The sequence below is a fragment of the Octopus bimaculoides genome, chromosome 30, assembly GCF_046866305.1.
Source record: "Octopus bimaculoides isolate indiv1 chromosome 30, ASM4686630v1, whole genome shotgun sequence".
NCBI lineage: Eukaryota > Metazoa > Mollusca > Cephalopoda > Octopoda > Octopodidae > Octopus > Octopus bimaculoides.
In genome coordinates, this window is record NC_142957.1 from 13413399 (window position 1) to 13437400 (window position 24002).

Sequence of the window (24002 nt, forward strand, 5' to 3'; positions counted from 1 at the left end):
ATATAAACTCTCTCTCACCCTTCCAAACGAAGGTGAAACGAACTCTTGGGTAAGTTATGTTTTTCATTACATCATACTGGCTCACATATTGACCATTGCCCAGCTCCCTCAACAACATTTCCACGGTTAAGGCCTTGTGACACATAAGTTTGTGTCCCAATGTCCTTTATCAGTTTTATATTTCAGTTCACCATTTAGCATTGAAACTGGCCGTGTCAGACCCAAATATTCTCCCTGTTTTGTGTTCAAACTTATCAGATCAGGCCTCTCACAACCTCCATGCAATGTCATTCTAAAAGTGAACAATCACATCGTCGAAATCTCTCGAAGCTACAAGATAACGTATAATTAATTCAAAACAATGTAAATAAATAAGTAATTAATCTGAGTGTGCTAAAGGATTAATGCCAACACAAAAGTCAGAAACTAGTACCCCAATGGAAAAGCAATTTAATCTCTCCCAAATTACACTCACTTAGTGGGAGATTCCTTAAAGGACATATCTGATAATGTAGTCCAGTGGGTCACAGATGAAATATCTGCGCAATATGACCCCAACAACATTCTGTTATCATACATAGTTGTTATTTAATGAGACCCATAAGCTTGTCCTATGTTTGAGAGACTGATTTGTTATAATAATAATAATAATAATGAAATTATTGTGTATAGTACACAGGGGTACTGCAACTCATCAAAGATGCATGTACAGTATATTAGAATTATGTACTGTCCAAGCACCTTTGTTGAGTTGTGTAAACCCTATCATACATAGATGTATATAATGAGACTCCATGGACTGGTTTAAGGGCTGGGTCAGTAATTGTATGTTCACAGTTTGGTTCTCATTTGTGTCATTGTGCAGGGTTCGTTATTTACGCTATTTACATTTGACGGATATTTGTCCTCATCTTGTTTGTTGTTAACAAACAAGATGAGGACAAATATCTGTCAACAAACAAGATGAGGACAAATATCTGTCAACAAACAAGATGAGGGCAAATATCTGTCAAATGTAAATAATGTACATAATTCCTCATCTCTTCAATATAGAACTTTTCAGGGTTCTGTTGCCATTTTTTTCTCTTTTTTTTTTTTATTCTTTAGATTTAGCACAATCAAAGACATTTTAATGATGATCATCTTGTCTAAATTCTTTTTCAGACACTGTATTTCATAGTTAAATTATTCAATGTTTGATTTGAGAGAGATTTGTTGATTTTGGACAGTTGAAGAGCATTGAGTCCTCCATCGAAGCATGAGATGCTTTGGAGGAATAATATATTTAATTTATTCTGGAAATTACTCATTTTACCCCCGGTTACTAACTTTACCTCACCCATACCAACACACACACATAAACATATATAAGCTGAGACACCCTTCTGTCATGACTGACCATGGGATTGCACCTAGAAAGTTCCCCTCTCAGGCACAACTCCAGGCAAGGATGTTTAAGGAAGACCAGAAGTCGCCCATGCATACCGGCCTCCCCTCTCCATGCTACCAGTGTTGTCCAAGGGAAAGGCAAAGGGGCCGATACAGCTTGGCACCTGTGATGTCACAACTCATTTCTACAGCTGAGTGAACTGGAGCAGCGTGAAATAAAGTGTCTTGCTCAAGAACACAACACACAGCCCGGTCCGGGATTTGAACTCACAACCTCACGATCGTAAGCTTGACGCTCTAACCACTGAGCCATGTACCATGCTAAACATATATACATATATATATATATATATATATATATATATATACATATGTCCGTAAAAGAAAGTCTGTTTTTTGTGCTTTGTTTATGTTCCCGTTCCTTTTTTGTCCACGTTTTTTGACGTCCTGTACCTGGATATGCATCTATATATACATCTAGATGTAGGTATGTACATATATGTATGTATACATGAATATGCTCATATATATATATATATATATATATATATACACATCCATACATACATACATATAAATATATGTATATATATATATATATATATATATATATATATATATATATACATTTATTATTGATGAATATGTGTTTATGTGTGTGTGTGTATATATATGTATATAACAACATAATGATAATGTATCAGTTCACTAGAGCTGTTTCCAACTGATTTTTAATTGATTTAATCGAGACATTACATCATTATTAGATAAAACCGTTTTCATAAGGTGAATGCATGAACTACATTCAAAAACATTCAAAAGACAACGAGGTGTACACCTCCATGATTCTATGACCCTTGCTGGTCATAAAACGAATTTGTTTGTTCAGTTTGGTAGTATTAGAGAAGAAAATAACACAATGTCACGTGTGGGTAGGTGGGTAACGAAGATTTATAGTGATGAAGGAGGTTAGAGGATGAGGTGGCGGGCGGATCAAATAGTGAAACATCTCACTCCTACAACTAAGAGTTAGTTTCTTTTATCCTTTAACCGCAGTCAAATGACTGAAACAAGTAAAGAGTAAATGTGTCCGACTGATTAAAAAAAATTCTATTTATTTATTTATGCAACTGAGGATAGCCCTGCATTTAAGTTGATGTAAATGATTGCATTGTTCAATTAAATGGAGCTGCTTGAAACAGTTGTTACTGCATCACCCCTGGATATCCTGTTGCTTTTTTTGAAATATTACTTCATTTGTGTCTATTATCTATGGTTAAAATTTCATCAACAGCAAAAATGTCCAGTGGTTGTGTATATAAATATGTATATATATGTATACGCACACACACACATAATTGTCAACTAAACTTGGCTAAGGGTGTGAACAACATTTACATTCCTAGAAATAGGAGTTAAAATGCTGTTACAAAGCATGTAACGATGTAGGTGTACTTTTCCTTTATGGTATAACGTTGCGGACAGCTGTTTTTATTAATTTTACACACACACACACACACACACACACACACACACACACAGATATATATATATATATATATATATATATATATCCTCTGGGAAAATTATTATATATATATATATATATATATATATATATATATATATAAAATTAATAAAAAACAGCTATCTGCAATGTTATACCATAAATTAGAATCACATCCATACATACATACATATATATATATATATATATATATATATATATATATATATATATATATATATATATATATATATATATGTATATATATATATATATATATATATATATATATATATATATATATATATATATATATATATATATATACACATACATATATATATATGTATATATATATATATATATATATATATATATATATATATATATATACACATACATATATATATATATATATATATATATATATATATATATATATATATATATATATATATATATATATACACACACACATATATACATATATACACACATATATACATATATGCATGTACACACACACACATGCACACATAAAGAACCTGTTTACCAGTTTGTTTACGCATAACTCATAACTATATGTGAGTTTACAAACTGGGAAGATAAAGCAATGAAATGTACTCTTTGGGGAAAGGGCTGCTACTCCAAAGACAATGAGGGAAAAATCTGAGATTTGGTGTCAGAAGATATTTGATACCAGTGAGTGTGTGGAACTATTTTGTTGAACATTCAATGAAAGTCCACATCTATTGCACCCCGTCAGCAAAATAAAATGGATTGGTTGTCAATTATTCACTTTGTTGTCTCTGTTATTTTTATGTGTATGTGTATCATCATCATCATCATCATCGTCGTCGTTTAACGTCCGCTTTCCATGCTAGCATGGGTTGGACGATTTGACTGAGGACTGGTGAAACCGGATGGCTACACCAGGCTCCAATCTGATTTGGCAGAGTTTCTACAGCTGGATGCCCTTCCTAACGCCAACCACTCAGAGAGTGCAGAGGGTGCTTTTACGTGCCACCGGCACGAAGGCCAGTCAGGCGGTACTGGCAATGGCCACGCTCAAAATAGTGTATTTTATTTGCCACCCGCACAAGAGCCAGTCCAGGGGCACTGGCAACGATCTCGCTTGAAAGTCCTTACACATGCCGCGGGCACAAGTGCCAGAAAGGCGATGCTGGGCACAGGTGCCGTCACAATTTCGCTTTCGCTTGCCCCAATAAGTCTTCGCAAGCTGAGTCTCGTGTCCAATGAGGGAGACGATGTTGGCATGGGTGCCAGTCGTCAAATTTAACTTGATTTTGATTTCACTTGCCTCAACAGGTCTTCGCAAGTGGAGTTTAGTATCCAATTTAACTCTATTTCGATTTCACTTGCCTCAACAGGTCTTCGCAAGTGGAGTTTAGTATCCAATTTAACTCTATTTCGATTTCACTTGCCTCAACAGGTCTTCGCAAGTGGAGTTTAGTATCCAATTTAACTCTATTTCGATTTCACTTGCCTCAACAGGTCTTCGCAAGTGGAGTTTAGTATCCAATTTAACTCTATTTCGATTTCACTTGCCTCAACAGGTCTTCGCAAGTGGAATTTAGTGTCCAATTTAACTCGATTTCGATTTCACTTGCCTCAACAGGTCTTCGCAAGTGGAGTTTAGTGTCCAATTTAACTCTATTTCGATTTCACTTGCCTCAACAGGTCTTCGCAAGTGGAGTTTAGTATCCAATTTAACTCTATTTCGATTTCACTTGCCTCAACAGGTCTTCGCAAGTGGAGTTTAGTGTCCAATTTAACTTTATTTCGATTTCACTTGCCTCAACAGGTCTTCGCAAGTGGAGTTTAGTATCCAATTTAACTCTATTTCGATTTCACTTGCCTCAACAGGTCTTCGCAAGTGGAGTTTAGTATCCAATTTAACTCTATTTCGATTTCACTTGCCTCAACAGGTCTTCGCAAGTGGAGTTTAGTATCCAATTTAACTCTATTTCGATTTCACTTGCCTCAACAGGTCTTCGCAAGTGGAGTTTAGTATCCAATTTAACTCTATTTCGATTTCACTTGCCTCAACAGGTCTTCGCAAGTGGAGTTTAGTATCCAATTTAACTCTATTTCGATTTCACTTGCCTAAACAGGTCTTCGCAAGTGGAGTTTAGTATCCAATTTAACTCTATTTCGATTTCACTTGCCTCAACAGGTCTTCGCAAGTGGAGTTTAGTGTCCAATTTAACTCTATTTCGATTTCACTTGCCTCAACAGGTCTTCGCAAGTGGAGTTTAGTATCCAATTTAACTCTATTTCGATTTCACTTGCCTCAACAGGTCTTCGCAAGTGGAGTTTAGTGTCCAATTTAACTCTATTTCGATTTCACTTGCCTCAACAGGTCTTCGCAAGTGGAGTTTAGTATCCAATTTAACTCTATTTCGATTTCACTTGCCTCAACAGGTCTTCGCAAGTGGAGTTTAGTGTCCAATTTAACTCTATTTCGATTTCACTTGCCTCAACAGGTCTTCGCAAGTGGAGTTTAGTATCCAATTTAACTCGATTTCGATTTCACTTGCCTCAACTGGTCTTCGCAAGTGGAGTTTAGTATCCAATTTAACTCTATTTCGACTTCACTTGCCTCAACAGGTCTTCGCAAGTGGAGTTTAGTATCCAATTTAACTCTATTTCGATTTCACTTGCCTCAACAGGTCTTCGCAAGTGGAGTTTAGTATCCAATTTAACTCTATTTCGATTTCACTTGCCTCAACAGGTCTTCGCAAGTGGAGTTTAGTATCCAATTTAACTCTATTTCGATTTCACTTGCCTCAACAGGTCTTCGCAAGTGGAGTTTAGTGTCCAATTTAACTCTATTTCGATTTCACTTGCCTCAACAGGTCTTCGCAAGTGGAGTTTAGTATCCAATTTAACTCTATTTCGATTTCACTTGCCTCAACAGGTCTTCGCAAGTGGAGTTTAGTATCCAATTTAACTCTATTTCGATTTCACTTGCCTCAACAGGTCTTCGCAAGTGGAGTTTAGTATCCAATTTAACTCTATTTCGATTTCACTTGCCTCAACAGGTCTTCGCAAGTGGAGTTTAGTATCCAATTTAACTCTATTTCGATTTCACTTGCCTCAACAGGTCTTCGCAAGTGGAGTTTAGTGTCCAATTTAACTCTATTTCGATTTCACTTGCCTCAACAGGTCTTCGCAAGTGGAGTTTAGTATCCAATTTAACTCTATTTCGATTTCACTTGCCTCAACAGGTCTTCGCAAGTGGAGTTTAGTATCCAATTTAACTCTATTTCGATTTCACTTGCCTCAACAGGTCTTCGCAAGTGGAGTTTAGTATCCAATTTAACTCTATTTCGATTTCACTTGCCTCAACAGGTCTTCGCAAGTGGAATTTAGTGTCCAATTTAACTCGATTTCGATTTCACTTGCCTCAACAGGTCTTCGCAAGTGGAGTTTAGTGTCCAATTTAACTCTATTTCGATTTCACTTGCCTCAACAGGTCTTCGCAAGTGGAGTTTAGTATCCAATTTAACTCTATTTCGATTTCACTTGCCTCAACAGGTCTTCGCAAGTGGAGTTTAGTGTCCAATTTAACTTTATTTCGATTTCACTTGCCTCAACAGGTCTTCGCAAGTGGAGTTTAGTATCCAATTTAACTCTATTTCGATTTCACTTGCCTCAACAGGTCTTCGCAAGTGGAGTTTAGTATCCAATTTAACTCTATTTCGATTTCACTTGCCTCAACAGGTCTTCGCAAGTGGAGTTTAGTATCCAATTTAACTCTATTTCGATTTCACTTGCCTCAACAGGTCTTCGCAAGTGGAGTTTAGTATCCAATTTAACTCTATTTCGATTTCACTTGCCTCAACAGGTCTTCGCAAGTGGAGTTTAGTATCCAATTTAACTCTATTTCGATTTCACTTGCCTAAACAGGTCTTCGCAAGTGGAGTTTAGTATCCAATTTAACTCTATTTCGATTTCACTTGCCTCAACAGGTCTTCGCAAGTGGAGTTTAGTGTCCAATTTAACTCTATTTCGATTTCACTTGCCTCAACAGGTCTTCGCAAGTGGAGTTTAGTATCCAATTTAACTCTATTTCGATTTCACTTGCCTCAACAGGTCTTCGCAAGTGGAGTTTAGTGTCCAATTTAACTCTATTTCGATTTCACTTGCCTCAACAGGTCTTCGCAAGTGGAGTTTAGTATCCAATTTAACTCTATTTCGATTTCACTTGCCTCAACAGGTCTTCACAAGTGGAGTTTAGTGTCCAATTTAACTCTATTTCGATTTCACTTGCCTCAACAGGTCTTCGCAAGTGGAGTTTAGTATCCAATTTAACTCGATTTCGATTTCACTTGCCTCAACTGGTCTTCGCAAGTGGAGTTTAGTATCCAATTTAACTCTATTTCGACTTCACTTGCCTCAACAGGTCTTCGCAAGTGGAGTTTAGTATCCAATTTAACTCTATTTCGATTTCACTTGCCTCAACAGGTCTTCGCAAGTGGAGTTTAGTATCCAATTTAACTCTATTTCGATTTCACTTGCCTCAACAGGTCTTCGCAAGTGGAGTTTAGTATCCAATTTAACTCTATTTCGATTTCACTTGCCTCAACAGGTCTTCGCAAGTGGAGTTTAGTGTCCAATTTAACTCTATTTCGATTTCACTTGCCTCAACAGGTCTTCGCAAGTGGAGTTTAGTATCCAATTTAACTCTATTTCGATTTCACTTGCCTCAACAGGTCTTCGCAAGTGGAGTTTAGTATCCAATTTAACTCTATTTCGATTTCACTTGCCTCAACAGGTCTTCGCAAGTGGAGTTTAGTATCCAATTTAACTCTATTTCGATTTCACTTGCCTCAACAGGTCTTCGCAAGTGGAGTTTAGTATCCAATTTAACTCGATTTCGATTTCACTTGCCTCAACAGGTCTTCGCAAGTGGAGTTTAGTATCCAATTTAACTCTATTTCGATTTCACTTGCCTCAACAGGTCTTCGCAAGTGGAGTTTAGTATCCAATTTAACTCGATTTCGATTTCACTTGCCTCAACAGGTCTTCGCAAGTGGAGTTTAGTATCCAATTTAACTCGATTTCGATTTCACTTGCCTCAACAGGTCTTCGCAAGTGGAGTTTAGTATCCAATTTAACTCGATTTCGATTTCACTTGCCTCAACAGGTCTTCGCAAGTGGAGTTTAGTATCCAATTTAACTCTATTTCGATTTCACTTGCCTCAACAGGTCTTCGCAAGTGGAGTTTAGTATCCAATTTAACTCTATTTCGATTTCACTTGCCTCAACAGGTCTTCGCAAGTGGAGTTTAGTGTCCAATTTAACTCTATTTCGATTTCACTTGCCTCAACAGGTCTTCGCAAGTGGAGTTTAGTATCCAATTTAACTCGATTTCGATTTCACTTGCCTCAACTGGTCTTCGCAAGTGGAGTTTAGTATCCAATTTAACTCTATTTCGACTTCACTTGCCTCAACAGGTCTTCGCAAGTGGAGTTTAGTATCCAATTTAACTCTATTTCGATTTCACTTGCCTCAACAGGTCTTCGCAAGTGGAGTTTAGTATCCAATTTAACTCTATTTCGATTTCACTTGCCTCAACAGGTCTTCGCAAGTGGAGTTTAGTATCCAATTTAACTCTATTTCGATTTCACTTGCCTCAACAGGTCTTCGCAAGTGGAGTTTAGTGTCCAATTTAACTCTATTTCGATTTCACTTGCCTCAACAGGTCTTCGCAAGTGGAGTTTAGTATCCAATTTAACTCTATTTCGATTTCACTTGCCTCAACAGGTCTTCGCAAGTGGAGTTTAGTATCCAATTTAACTCTATTTCGATTTCACTTGCCTCAACAGGTCTTCGCAAGTGGAGTTTAGTATCCAATTTAACTCTATTTCGATTTCACTTGCCTCAACAGGTCTTCGCAAGTGGAGTTTAGTATCCAATTTAACTCTATTTCGATTTCACTTGCCTCAACAGGTCTTCGCAAGTGGAGTTTAGTGTCCAATTTAACTCTATTTCGATTTCACTTGCCTCAACAGGTCTTCGCAAGTGGAGTTTAGTATCCAATTTAACTCTATTTCGATTTCACTTGCCTCAACAGGTCTTCGCAAGTGGAGTTTAGTATCCAATTTAACTCTATTTCGATTTCACTTGCCTCAACAGGTCTTCGCAAGTGGAGTTTAGTATCCAATTTAACTCTATTTCGATTTCACTTGCCTCAACAGGTCTTCGCAAGTGGAATTTAGTGTCCAATTTAACTCGATTTCGATTTCACTTGCCTCAACAGGTCTTCGCAAGTGGAGTTTAGTGTCCAATTTAACTCTATTTCGATTTCACTTGCCTCAACAGGTCTTCGCAAGTGGAGTTTAGTATCCAATTTAACTCTATTTCGATTTCACTTGCCTCAACAGGTCTTCGCAAGTGGAGTTTAGTGTCCAATTTAACTTTATTTCGATTTCACTTGCCTCAACAGGTCTTCGCAAGTGGAGTTTAGTATCCAATTTAACTCTATTTCGATTTCACTTGCCTCAACAGGTCTTCGCAAGTGGAGTTTAGTATCCAATTTAACTCTATTTCGATTTCACTTGCCTCAACAGGTCTTCGCAAGTGGAGTTTAGTATCCAATTTAACTCTATTTCGATTTCACTTGCCTCAACAGGTCTTCGCAAGTGGAGTTTAGTATCCAATTTAACTCTATTTCGATTTCACTTGCCTCAACAGGTCTTCGCAAGTGGAGTTTAGTATCCAATTTAACTCTATTTCGATTTCACTTGCCTAAACAGGTCTTCGCAAGTGGAGTTTAGTATCCAATTTAACTCTATTTCGATTTCACTTGCCTCAACAGGTCTTCGCAAGTGGAGTTTAGTGTCCAATTTAACTCTATTTCGATTTCACTTGCCTCAACAGGTCTTCGCAAGTGGAGTTTAGTATCCAATTTAACTCTATTTCGATTTCACTTGCCTCAACAGGTCTTCGCAAGTGGAGTTTAGTGTCCAATTTAACTCTATTTCGATTTCACTTGCCTCAACAGGTCTTCGCAAGTGGAGTTTAGTATCCAATTTAACTCTATTTCGATTTCACTTGCCTCAACAGGTCTTCGCAAGTGGAGTTTAGTGTCCAATTTAACTCTATTTCGATTTCACTTGCCTCAACAGGTCTTCGCAAGTGGAGTTTAGTATCCAATTTAACTCGATTTCGATTTCACTTGCCTCAACTGGTCTTCGCAAGTGGAGTTTAGTATCCAATTTAACTCTATTTCGACTTCACTTGCCTCAACAGGTCTTCGCAAGTGGAGTTTAGTATCCAATTTAACTCTATTTCGATTTCACTTGCCTCAACAGGTCTTCGCAAGTGGAGTTTAGTATCCAATTTAACTCTATTTCGATTTCACTTGCCTCAACAGGTCTTCGCAAGTGGAGTTTAGTATCCAATTTAACTCTATTTCGATTTCACTTGCCTCAACAGGTCTTCGCAAGTGGAGTTTAGTGTCCAATTTAACTCTATTTCGATTTCACTTGCCTCAACAGGTCTTCGCAAGTGGAGTTTAGTATCCAATTTAACTCGATTTCGATTTCACTTGCCTCAACTGGTCTTCGCAAGTGGAGTTTAGTATCCAATTTAACTCGATTTCGATTTCACTTGCCTCAACAGGTCTTCGCAAGTGGAGTTTAGTATCCAATTTAACTCTATTTCGATTTCACTTGCCTCAACTGGTCTTCGCAAGTGGAGTTTAGTATCCAATTTAACTCTATTTCGATTTCACTTGCCTCAACAGGTCTTCGCAAGTGGAGTTTAGTATCCAATTTAACTCGATTTCGATTTCACTTGCCTCAACTGGTCTTCGCAAGTGGAGTTTAGTGTCCAATTTAACTCTATTTCGATTTCACTTGCCTAAACAGGTCTTCGCAAGTGGAGTTTAGTATCCAATTTAACTCTATTTCGATTTCACTTGCCTAAACAGGTCTTCGCAAGTGGAGTTTAGTATCCAATTTAACTCTATTTCGATTTCACTTGCCTCAACAGGTCTTCGCAAGTGGAGTTTAGTGTCCAATTTAACTCTATTTCGATTTCACTTGCCTCAACAGGTCTTCGCAAGTGGAGTTTAGTATCCAATTTAACTCTATTTCGATTTCACTTGCCTCAACAGGTCTTCGCAAGTGGAGTTTAGTGTCCAATTTAACTCTATTTCGATTTCACTTGCCTCAACAGGTCTTCGCAAGTGGAGTTTAGTATCCAATTTAACTCTATTTCGATTTCACTTGCCTCAACAGGTCTTCGCAAGTGGAGTTTAGTGTCCAATTTAACTCTATTTCGATTTCACTTGCCTCAACAGGTCTTCGCAAGTGGAGTTTAGTATCCAATTTAACTCGATTTCGATTTCACTTGCCTCAACTGGTCTTCGCAAGTGGAGTTTAGTATCCAATTTAACTCTATTTCGACTTCACTTGCCTCAACAGGTCTTCGCAAGTGGAGTTTAGTATCCAATTTAACTCTATTTCGATTTCACTTGCCTCAACAGGTCTTCGCAAGTGGAGTTTAGTATCCAATTTAACTCTATTTCGATTTCACTTGCCTCAACAGGTCTTCGCAAGTGGAGTTTAGTATCCAATTTAACTCTATTTCGATTTCACTTGCCTCAACAGGTCTTCGCAAGTGGAGTTTAGTATCCAATTTAACTCTATTTCGATTTCACTTGCCTCAACAGGTCTTCGCAAGTGGAGTTTAGTATCCAATTTAACTCGATTTCGATTTCACTTGCCTCAACAGGTCTTCGCAAGTGGAGTTTAGTATCCAATTTAACTCTATTTCGATTTCACTTGCCTCAACAGGTCTTCGCAAGTGGAGTTTAGTATCCAATTTAACTCGATTTCGATTTCACTTGCCTCAACAGGTCTTCGCAAGTGGAGTTTAGTATCCAATTTAACTCGATTTCGATTTCACTTGCCTCAACAGGTCTTCGCAAGTGGAGTTTAGTATCCAATTTAACTCTATTTCGACTTCACTTGCCTCAACAGGTCTTCGCAAGTGGAGTTTAGTATCCAATTTAACTCTATTTCGATTTCACTTGCCTCAACAGGTCTTCGCAAGTGGAGTTTAGTGTCCAATTTAACTCTATTTCGATTTCACTTGCCTCAACAGGTCTTCGCAAGTGGAGTTTAGTATCCAATTTAACTCGATTTCGATTTCACTTGCCTCAACTGGTCTTCGCAAGTGGAGTTTAGTATCCAATTTAACTCTATTTCGACTTCACTTGCCTCAACAGGTCTTCGCAAGTGGAGTTTAGTATCCAATTTAACTCTATTTCGATTTCACTTGCCTCAACAGGTCTTCGCAAGTGGAGTTTAGTATCCAATTTAACTCTATTTCGATTTCACTTGCCTCAACAGGTCTTCGCAAGTGGAGTTTAGTATCCAATTTAACTCTATTTCGATTTCACTTGCCTCAACAGGTCTTCGCAAGTGGAGTTTAGTGTCCAATTTAACTCTATTTCGATTTCACTTGCCTCAACAGGTCTTCGCAAGTGGAGTTTAGTATCCAATTTAACTCTATTTCGATTTCACTTGCCTCAACAGGTCTTCGCAAGTGGAGTTTAGTATCCAATTTAACTCTATTTCGATTTCACTTGCCTCAACAGGTCTTCGCAAGTGGAGTTTAGTATCCAATTTAACTCTATTTCGATTTCACTTGCCTCAACAGGTCTTCGCAAGTGGAGTTTAGTATCCAATTTAACTCTATTTCGATTTCACTTGCCTCAACAGGTCTTCGCAAGTGGAGTTTAGTGTCCAATTTAACTCTATTTCGATTTCACTTGCCTCAACAGGTCTTCGCAAGTGGAGTTTAGTATCCAATTTAACTCTATTTCGATTTCACTTGCCTCAACAGGTCTTCGCAAGTGGAGTTTAGTATCCAATTTAACTCTATTTCGATTTCACTTGCCTCAACAGGTCTTCGCAAGTGGAGTTTAGTATCCAATTTAACTCTATTTCGATTTCACTTGCCTCAACAGGTCTTCGCAAGTGGAATTTAGTGTCCAATTTAACTCGATTTCGATTTCACTTGCCTCAACAGGTCTTCGCAAGTGGAGTTTAGTGTCCAATTTAACTCTATTTCGATTTCACTTGCCTCAACAGGTCTTCGCAAGTGGAGTTTAGTATCCAATTTAACTCTATTTCGATTTCACTTGCCTCAACAGGTCTTCGCAAGTGGAGTTTAGTGTCCAATTTAACTTTATTTCGATTTCACTTGCCTCAACAGGTCTTCGCAAGTGGAGTTTAGTATCCAATTTAACTCTATTTCGATTTCACTTGCCTCAACAGGTCTTCGCAAGTGGAGTTTAGTATCCAATTTAACTCTATTTCGATTTCACTTGCCTCAACAGGTCTTCGCAAGTGGAGTTTAGTATCCAATTTAACTCTATTTCGATTTCACTTGCCTCAACAGGTCTTCGCAAGTGGAGTTTAGTATCCAATTTAACTCTATTTCGATTTCACTTGCCTCAACAGGTCTTCGCAAGTGGAGTTTAGTATCCAATTTAACTCTATTTCGATTTCACTTGCCTAAACAGGTCTTCGCAAGTGGAGTTTAGTATCCAATTTAACTCTATTTCGATTTCACTTGCCTCAACAGGTCTTCGCAAGTGGAGTTTAGTGTCCAATTTAACTCTATTTCGATTTCACTTGCCTCAACAGGTCTTCGCAAGTGGAGTTTAGTATCCAATTTAACTCTATTTCGATTTCACTTGCCTCAACAGGTCTTCGCAAGTGGAGTTTAGTGTCCAATTTAACTCTATTTCGATTTCACTTGCCTCAACAGGTCTTCGCAAGTGGAGTTTAGTATCCAATTTAACTCTATTTCGATTTCACTTGCCTCAACAGGTCTTCGCAAGTGGAGTTTAGTGTCCAATTTAACTCTATTTCGATTTCACTTGCCTCAACAGGTCTTCGCAAGTGGAGTTTAGTATCCAATTTAACTCGATTTCGATTTCACTTGCCTCAACTGGTCTTCGCAAGTGGAGTTTAGTATCCAATTTAACTCTATTTCGACTTCACTTGCCTCAACAGGTCTTCGCAAGTGGAGTTTAGTATCCAATTTAACTCTATTTCGATTTCACTTGCCTCAACAGGTCTTCGCAAGTGGAGTTTAGTATCCAATTTAACTCTATTTCGATTTCACTTGCCTCAACAGGTCTTCGCAAGTGGAGTTTAGTATCCAATTTAACTCTATTTCGATTTCACTTGCCTCAACAGGTCTTCGCAAGTGGAGTTTAGTGTCCAATTTAACTCTATTTCGATTTCACTTGCCTCAACAGGTCTTCGCAAGTGGAGTTTAGTATCCAATTTAACTCGATTTCGATTTCACTTGCCTCAACTGGTCTTCGCAAGTGGAGTTTAGTATCCAATTTAACTCGATTTCGATTTCACTTGCCTCAACAGGTCTTCGCAAGTGGAGTTTAGTATCCAATTTAACTCTATTTCGATTTCACTTGCCTCAACTGGTCTTCGCAAGTGGAGTTTAGTATCCAATTTAACTCTATTTCGATTTCACTTGCCTCAACAGGTCTTCGCAAGTGGAGTTTAGTATCCAATTTAACTCGATTTCGATTTCACTTGCCTCAACTGGTCTTCGCAAGTGGAGTTTAGTGTCCAATTTAACTCTATTTCGATTTCACTTGCCTAAACAGGTCTTCGCAAGTGGAGTTTAGTATCCAATTTAACTCTATTTCGATTTCACTTGCCTAAACAGGTCTTCGCAAGTGGAGTTTAGTATCCAATTTAACTCTATTTCGATTTCACTTGCCTCAACAGGTCTTCGCAAGTGGAGTTTAGTGTCCAATTTAACTCTATTTCGATTTCACTTGCCTCAACAGGTCTTCGCAAGTGGAGTTTAGTATCCAATTTAACTCTATTTCGATTTCACTTGCCTCAACAGGTCTTCGCAAGTGGAGTTTAGTGTCCAATTTAACTCTATTTCGATTTCACTTGCCTCAACAGGTCTTCGCAAGTGGAGTTTAGTATCCAATTTAACTCTATTTCGATTTCACTTGCCTCAACAGGTCTTCGCAAGTGGAGTTTAGTGTCCAATTTAACTCTATTTCGATTTCACTTGCCTCAACAGGTCTTCGCAAGTGGAGTTTAGTATCCAATTTAACTCGATTTCGATTTCACTTGCCTCAACTGGTCTTCGCAAGTGGAGTTTAGTATCCAATTTAACTCTATTTCGACTTCACTTGCCTCAACAGGTCTTCGCAAGTGGAGTTTAGTATCCAATTTAACTCTATTTCGATTTCACTTGCCTCAACAGGTCTTCGCAAGTGGAGTTTAGTATCCAATTTAACTCTATTTCGATTTCACTTGCCTCAACAGGTCTTCGCAAGTGGAGTTTAGTATCCAATTTAACTCTATTTCGATTTCACTTGCCTCAACAGGTCTTCGCAAGTGGAGTTTAGTATCCAATTTAACTCTATTTCGATTTCACTTGCCTCAACAGGTCTTCGCAAGTGGAGTTTAGTATCCAATTTAACTCGATTTCGATTTCACTTGCCTCAACAGGTCTTCGCAAGTGGAGTTTAGTATCCAATTTAACTCTATTTCGATTTCACTTGCCTCAACAGGTCTTCGCAAGTGGAGTTTAGTATCCAATTTAACTCGATTTCGATTTCACTTGCCTCAACAGGTCTTCGCAAGTGGAGTTTAGTATCCAATTTAACTCGATTTCGATTTCACTTGCCTCAACAGGTCTTCGCAAGTGGAGTTTAGTATCCAATTTAACTCTATTTCGACTTCACTTGCCTCAACAGGTCTTCGCAAGTGGAGTTTAGTATCCAATTTAACTCTATTTCGATTTCACTTGCCTCAACAGGTCTTCGCAAGTGGAGTTTAGTATCCAATTTAACTCTATTTCGATTTCACTTGCCTCAACAGGTCTTCGCAAGTGGAGTTTAGTATCCAATTTAACTCTATTTCGATTTCACTTGCCTCAACAGGTCTTCGCAAGTGGAGTTTAGTATCCAATTTAACTCTATTTCGATTTCACTTGCCTCAACAGGTCTTCGCAAGTGGAGTTTAGTATCCAATTTAACTCGATTTCGATTTCACTTGCCTCAACAGGTCTTCGCAAGTGGAGTTTAGTATCCAATTTAACTCTATTTCGATTTCACTTGCCTCAACAGGTCTTCGCAAGTGGAGTTTAGTATCCAATTTAACTCGATTTCGATTTCACTTGCCTCAACAGGTCTTCGCAAGTGGAGTTTAGTATCCAATTTAACTCGATTTCGATTTCACTTGCCTCAACAGGTCTTCGCAAGTGGAGTTTAGTATCCAATTTAACTCTATTTCGATTTCACTTGCCTCAACAGGTCTTCGCAAGTGGAGTTTAGTATCCAATTTAACTCGATTTCGATTTCACTTGCCTCAACAGGTCTTCGCAAGTGGAGTTTAGTATCCAATTTAACTCGATTTCGATTTCACTTGCCTCAACAGGTCTTCGCAAGTGGAGTTTAGTATCCAATTTAACTCGATTTCGATTTCACTTGCCTCAACTGGTCTTCGCAAGTGGAGATTAGTATCCAATTTAACTCGATTTCGATTTCACTTGCCTCAACAGGTCTTCGCAAGTGGAGTTTAGTATCCAATTTAACTCGATTTCGATTTCACTTGCCTCAACAGGTCTTCGCAAGTGGAGTTTAGTATCCAATTTAACTCGATTTCGATTTCACTTGCCTCAACTGGTCTTCGCAAGTGGAGTTTAGTATCCAATTTAACTCGATTTCGATTTCACTTGCCTCAACAGGTCTTCGCAAGTGGAGTTTAGTATCCAATTTAACTCTATTTCGATTTCACTTGCCTCAACAGGTCTTCGCAAGTGGAGTTTAGTATCCAATTTAACTCTATTTCGATTTCACTTGCCTAAACAGGTCTTCGCAAGTGGAGTTTAGTATCCAATTTAACTCTATTTCGATTTCACTTGCCTCAACTGGTCTTCGCAAGTGGAGTTTAGTATCCAATTTAACTCTATTTCGATTTCACTTGCCTAAACAGGTCTTCGCAAGTGGAGTTTAGTATCCAATTTAACTCGATTTCGATTTCACTTGCCTCAACAGGTCTTCGCAAGTGGAGTTTAGTATCCAATTTAACTCGATTTCGATTTCACTTGCCTCAACTGGTCTTCGCAAGTGGAGTTTAGTATCCAATTTAACTCTATTTCGATTTCACTTGCCTCAACAGGTCTTCGCAAGTGGAGTTTAGTGTCCAATTTAACTCTATTTCGATTTCACTTGCCTCAACAGGTCTTCGCAAGTGGAGTTTAGTGTCCAATTTAACTCTATTTCGATTTCACTTGCCTCAACAGGTCTTCGCAAGTGGAGTTTAGTATCCAATTTAACTCGATTTCGATTTCACTTGCCTCAACTGGTCTTCGCAAGTGGAGTTTAGTATCCAATTTAACTCTATTTCGACTTCACTTGCCTCAACAGGTCTTCGCAAGTGGAGTTTAGTATCCAATTTAACTCTATTTCGATTTCACTTGCCTCAACAGGTCTTCGCAAGTGGAGTTTAGTATCCAATTTAACTCTATTTCGATTTCACTTGCCTCAACAGGTCTTCGCAAGTGGAGTTTAGTATCCAATTTAACTCTATTTCGATTTCACTTGCCTCAACAGGTCTTCGCAAGTGGAGTTTAGTATCCAATTTAACTCTATTTCGATTTCACTTGCCTCAACAGGTCTTCGCAAGTGGAGTTTAGTATCCAATTTAACTCGATTTCGATTTCACTTGCCTCAACAGGTCTTCGCAAGTGGAGTTTAGTATCCAATTTAACTCTATTTCGATTTCACTTGCCTCAACAGGTCTTCGCAAGTGGAGTTTAGTATCCAATTTAACTCGATTTCGATTTCACTTGCCTCAACAGGTCTTCGCAAGTGGAGTTTAGTATCCAATTTAACTCGATTTCGATTTCACTTGCCTCAACAGGTCTTCGCAAGTGGAGTTTAGTATCCAATTTAACTCTATTTCGACTTCACTTGCCTCAACAGGTCTTCGCAAGTGGAGTTTAGTATCCAATTTAACTCTATTTCGATTTCACTTGCCTCAACAGGTCTTCGCAAGTGGAGTTTAGTATCCAATTTAACTCTATTTCGATTTCACTTGCCTCAACAGGTCTTCGCAAGTGGAGTTTAGTATCCAATTTAACTCTATTTCGATTTCACTTGCCTCAACAGGTCTTCGCAAGTGGAGTTTAGTATCCAATTTAACTCTATTTCGATTTCACTTGCCTCAACAGGTCTTCGCAAGTGGAGTTTAGTATCCAATTTAACTCGATTTCGATTTCACTTGCCTCAACAGGTCTTCGCAAGTGGAGTTTAGTATCCAATTTAACTCTATTTCGATTTCACTTGCCTCAACAGGTCTTCGCAAGTGGAGTTTAGTATCCAATTTAACTCGATTTCGATTTCACTTGCCTCAACAGGTCTTCGCAAGTGGAGTTTAGTATCCAATTTAACTCGATTTCGATTTCACTTGCCTCAACAGGTCTTCGCAAGTGGAGTTTAGTATCCAATTTAACTCTATTTCGATTTCACTTGCCTCAACAGGTCTTCGCAAGTGGAGTTTAGTATCCAATTTAACTCGATTTCGATTTCACTTGCCTCAACAGGTCTTCGCAAGTGGAGTTTAGTATCCAATTTAACTCGATTTCGATTTCACTTGCCTCAACAGGTCTTCGCAAGTGGAGTTTAGTATCCAATTTAACTCGATTTCGATTTCACTTGCCTCAACTGGTCTTCGCAAGTGGAGATTAGTATCCAATTTAACTCGATTTCGATTTCACTTGCCTCAACAGGTCTTCGCAAGTGGAGTTTAGTATCCAATTTAACTCGATTTCGATTTCACTTGCCTCAACAGGTCTTCGCAAGTGGAGTTTAGTATCCAATTTAACTCGATTTCGATTTCACTTGCCTCAACTGGTCTTCGCAAGTGGAGTTTAGTATCCAATTTAACTCGATTTCGATTTCACTTGCCTCAACAGGTCTTCGCAAGTGGAGTTTAGTATCCAATTTAACTCTATTTCGATTTCACTTGCCTCAACAGGTCTTCGCAAGTGGAGTTTAGTATCCAATTTAACTCTATTTCGATTTCACTTGCCTAAACAGGTCTTCGCAAGTGGAGTTTAGTATCCAATTTAACTCTATTTCGATTTCACTTGCCTCAACTGGTCTTCGCAAGTGGAGTTTAGTATCCAATTTAACTCTATTTCGATTTCACTTGCCTAAACAGGTCTTCGCAAGTGGAGTTTAGTATCCAATTTAACTCGATTTCGATTTCACTTGCCTCAACAGGTCTTCGCAAGTGGAGTTTAGTATCCAATTTAACTCGATTTCGATTTCACTTGCCTCAACTGGTCTTCGCAAGTGGAGTTTAGTATCCAATTTAACTCGATTTCGATTTCACTTGCCTCAACAGGTCTTCGCAAGTGGAGTTTAGTATCCAATTTAACTCGATTTCGATTTCACTTGCCTCAACTGGTCTTCGCAAGTGGAGTTTAGTATCCAATTTAACTCTATTTCGATTTCACTTGCCTCAACAGGTCTTCGCAAGTGGAGTTTAGTGTCCAATTTAACTCTATTTCGATTTCACTTGCCTCAACAGGTCTTCGCAAGTGGAGATTAGTATCCAATTTAACTCTATTTCGATTTCACTTGCCTCAACTGGTCTTCGCAAGTGGAGATTAGTGTCCAATTTAACTCTATTTCGATTTCACTTGCCTCAACTGGTCTTCGCAAGTGGAGATTAGTATCCAATTTAACTCTATTTCGATTTCACTTGCCTCAACTGGTCTTCGCAAGTGGAGATTAGTGTCCAATTTAACTCTATTTCGATTTCACTTGCCTCAACTGGTCTTCGCAAGTGGAGATTAGTGTCCAATTTAACTCTATTTCGATTTCACTTGCCTCAACTGGTCTTCGCAAGTGGAGATTAGTGTCCAATGAAGGAAGGAAGGTACGCATAATTGGACTGGCTGGGCCTTAGATTTAGGTCTCACTTGGCTTGCTGGGTCTTCTCACGCACAGCATATTTCCAATTGGCAGAGTTTCTACAGCTGGATGTGTCTGAATATATTTATCGATGACGGGCTTCCTTCAGTTTCCACCTACCAAATCCATTCACAAGCCTTTGGTCAACCTGAAGCTATAGTAGAAGACACTTGTTCAAGGTGCCATATGATCATTATATTCATACAGTGCATATATATATATATATAAATATATTCATACACATAAAAATAAGAGACAACAAAGTGAATAATTGACAACCAATCCATTTTATTTTGCTGACGGGGTGCAATAGATGTGGACTTTCATTGAATGTTCAACAAAATAGTTCCACACACTCACTGGTATCAAATATCTTCTGACACCAAATCTCAGATTTTTCCCTCAGTGTCTTTGGAGTAGCAGTCCTTTCCCCAAAGAGTAGGCGCTTGCCTACTTCGCTTTCTATTCTGTTGATTCTTATATGTATTTGTGTATGTGTCTGCATGTGTGTGTTTATAGATACATATAACTATGTATATATATGTATGTGTGTGTGTGTATATAGAAATATATATATATATATATATATATATATATATATATAATAAATGCTACCCATGACCTGCGAAAACCGAAACACATACACGGCACGTTAAATAGTCTCCCATATCTCTCAACACACAATCCTAGAAATGCAGAAGCTTACACAATAATATACAAAAACATCCCACTACTGAATCAAGACCCACGTCTAAAAAGAGTACTCGCAACCCATAAAATAATAAAAAGCAAAAGACAACCCAAATCCCTAAAAAACCTACTCACGAATGCAAAATTGCCCAACACAAGCCCACCACCTACTGTCAAAAAATGTGGTCGTTCCAACTGCAGGACCTGCATCCACCTCATGGAAGGAACAACATACAGATTCCAGTCGGGACACACTTTTGTCATAAAAAATAACTTCACCTGCGCATCAAAAAATTTACTTTATGCCATAAGGTGTGAAGGGTGCCACAAAGAATACATAGGGCAAACGAGCCTTACTCTCAGAGAAAGGATGACAGTCCACCGCCAACAATTGAGGGATCCCACCACAAGACAGATACCACTCAGTGAGCACTTAGATCTGTGTGCACAAAACAAGTCCCCCAAATTCCTAGTTTTCCCATTATACCAATGCTCAGACAACACCACTGACCAAACACGAATAAATAGGGAAAATAATCTTATTCAAAAATACAGACCACAGCTCAACATACTCTAACATAAGCCCCCTCCCCAGGTGCACGCCCAAAACAAAGACACACAGATACGCAAAATCACACACATCAATACAATGCAAACCTCCAACACGAACACACTTACACACATATATACACACACACACAATCACAGTATCTCCACACCAGAGCACAAACCCACATACATTTCAAGAAAAAAGACATGCATATATATACTTACAATACAATTGTAGCAACCACAACCAACACCCATACACACATATGTAAACAGGTACATGCACACACCTACACACCACTCCGGCAACCACAAATCATATTCACACACGCATATTTGCATACATATGTACACACACATACAAACACCATACGCCTGTTCCCCAGTAAAAATGTCACACACACACTCAAAAGAAAAACACACACAATACAATCCCAACAATCACAACAGACACCCACAAGCACACATGCACAGAAGCATGCACACACAATGACACACCTCCCCGACAAATACAAGCCACATAGACGCACTCACACAAACACACGCACACGTATACACACATATACTGTACTAACAATACAAACAAAACTAATCACTCACAATTACAGCGCACACACACATGTACACATATACACCAGGAAACTACACAAACCATACCCACGTACACACACATACAAACGCATACCCAGTACCAACATACACGGAACACACATGCACACACATACACCTCACCTGGATAAACCCAACGTACAAGGACACCTAATAAATACAACACACACATACATGCTCACACACACATACACCCTCATGCACACACATACAGTTGCTCCCTCACACACACACGCACCACAATGACAACTCAAACACAAACATACTTAGAGACACACACAAACTCACGTACACACATATAACACCCCCACCAACACACAACACAAATAAACATACGTACACATACAGACATACACATACATATGAACCATCACACACACATACGGTTGCTTACACACACACACACACACCACAATGGGTATTTAAAACAACACACTCACTCAGACACAGAGAGAGACACACACACACTCACGTATACACACACTCCCACATTCACACAAAACACTCCCACGCACACACACAGATGCACACATACATACACACACAGACGCACACATATGTACACACCCTCACACATACATACGGTTGCGCTCTCTCTCACACACACACATCACAAGGACGATTAAAACAACACATACATACTCAGAAAAATAGATATACGCACAGTCTCATGTACACACACCTAACATCCCCACCGACACAAAAAACACACAAACACACGCACTCACAAACGCACTCACGCACACACACGAACAAACACATATACACATACACACACATGCGCACACACAACACCCTAACAAATATTAATCACACACATACACACTCACACAAACGTGCACACACATACACACACCATCCTACCATAGATAAAAAAACACACACATACTCATATACACATGCCACACACGCACACATACAGACATAGACATACACATACATATGAACCATCACACACATACGTTTGCTTACACACACACACACACACACACACACCACAAGGTATTTAAAACAACACACCCACTCAGACAGAGAGACACACACACACTCCCACACTCACACAAAACACTCCCACGCACACACACAGATGCACACATACATACACACACATACGCACACATACGTACACACCCTCACACATACATACGGTTGCTCTCACACACACACACACCACAAGGACGATCAAAACAACACATACACACTCAGACAAAGAGATATACGCACAGTCTCACGTACACACACCTAACATCCCCACCGACACAAAAAACACTCAAACACACACTCATATACACATTCCACAATAAACTCTGGGACCAATAAAAACGGCACACACACACACACACACACACACACCCACCCACACGGACACAAACACACATATATACACACACATAGAGATGTGCACAAAACCAGTCCCAAAAACCAGTGAACCATGACAGACTGTCACCGACTAACCAAAAATAAAAAAATCTTCTTTAACTCTTCTTCCCTCCCACCCCAGCTAGCCAGTCATACTGTCTCTTAAGACAGTAAAACATTCCCTCAATATACACAAGAGAAAAAGGCCAGGTCAGTTCCTCCTCAATTTTATTCGATTGTCAAAGAATATGTATAAGAATATGTATATGTATTTTTCCATATGTGTATTTTTAACAATTTCACCTTAATATCAGAGAATGTGTGACAATCAGTATGTAACACTACAAAGTTCATACAAAGCTTTATACTTTAAATATATTTTATCATCAAAGAATGTATATATGCATTTTAATACTCAAACTGTTTTTTAACATTTTTTATTATTCTCAAAGACTTTTGATAATCTTTTTCTAAAAAAGTGAAACCGGTTAAGTAAATAAATATTTTTGAAAAATAAGTGCATTTTCAAACCTTCTTTCATATATATATATATATATATATATATATATATATATATATATATATATATATATATAAAAGATAAACAAGAGTGAAAAAACTACAGAAGGCTTGTGTTACATGGTTAAAGTATATATTTAGATTATGTCAGAAAAATGTTATAAAATTTTTTGGTATATAAACATTGTCAAAAAATTTTGTAACATTTTTCTGACATAATTTAAATATATACTTTAACCATGTAACACAAGCCTTCTGTAGTTTTTTCACTCTTGTTTATCTTTTATACATCCAACCACGTGCTTTCACATACCAACTTTCTCACATATATATATATATATATGTATATAT

General features: G+C 38.2%; 1 protein-coding gene across 1 annotated transcript in view; it reads left to right on the forward strand.

The window, feature by feature from the left end:
• Nucleotides 1-22: 22 nt before the first annotated feature.
• LOC106871818 (CD109 antigen) overlaps nucleotides 23-24002 on the forward strand; it is a 78421-nt gene continuing 54441 nt past the window's right edge. The window contains exon 1 of the mRNA XM_089346357.1: nucleotides 23-49. The gene's annotated coding sequence lies outside the window, so the exon portion shown is untranslated. The remainder of the gene's footprint in view (nucleotides 50-24002) is intronic.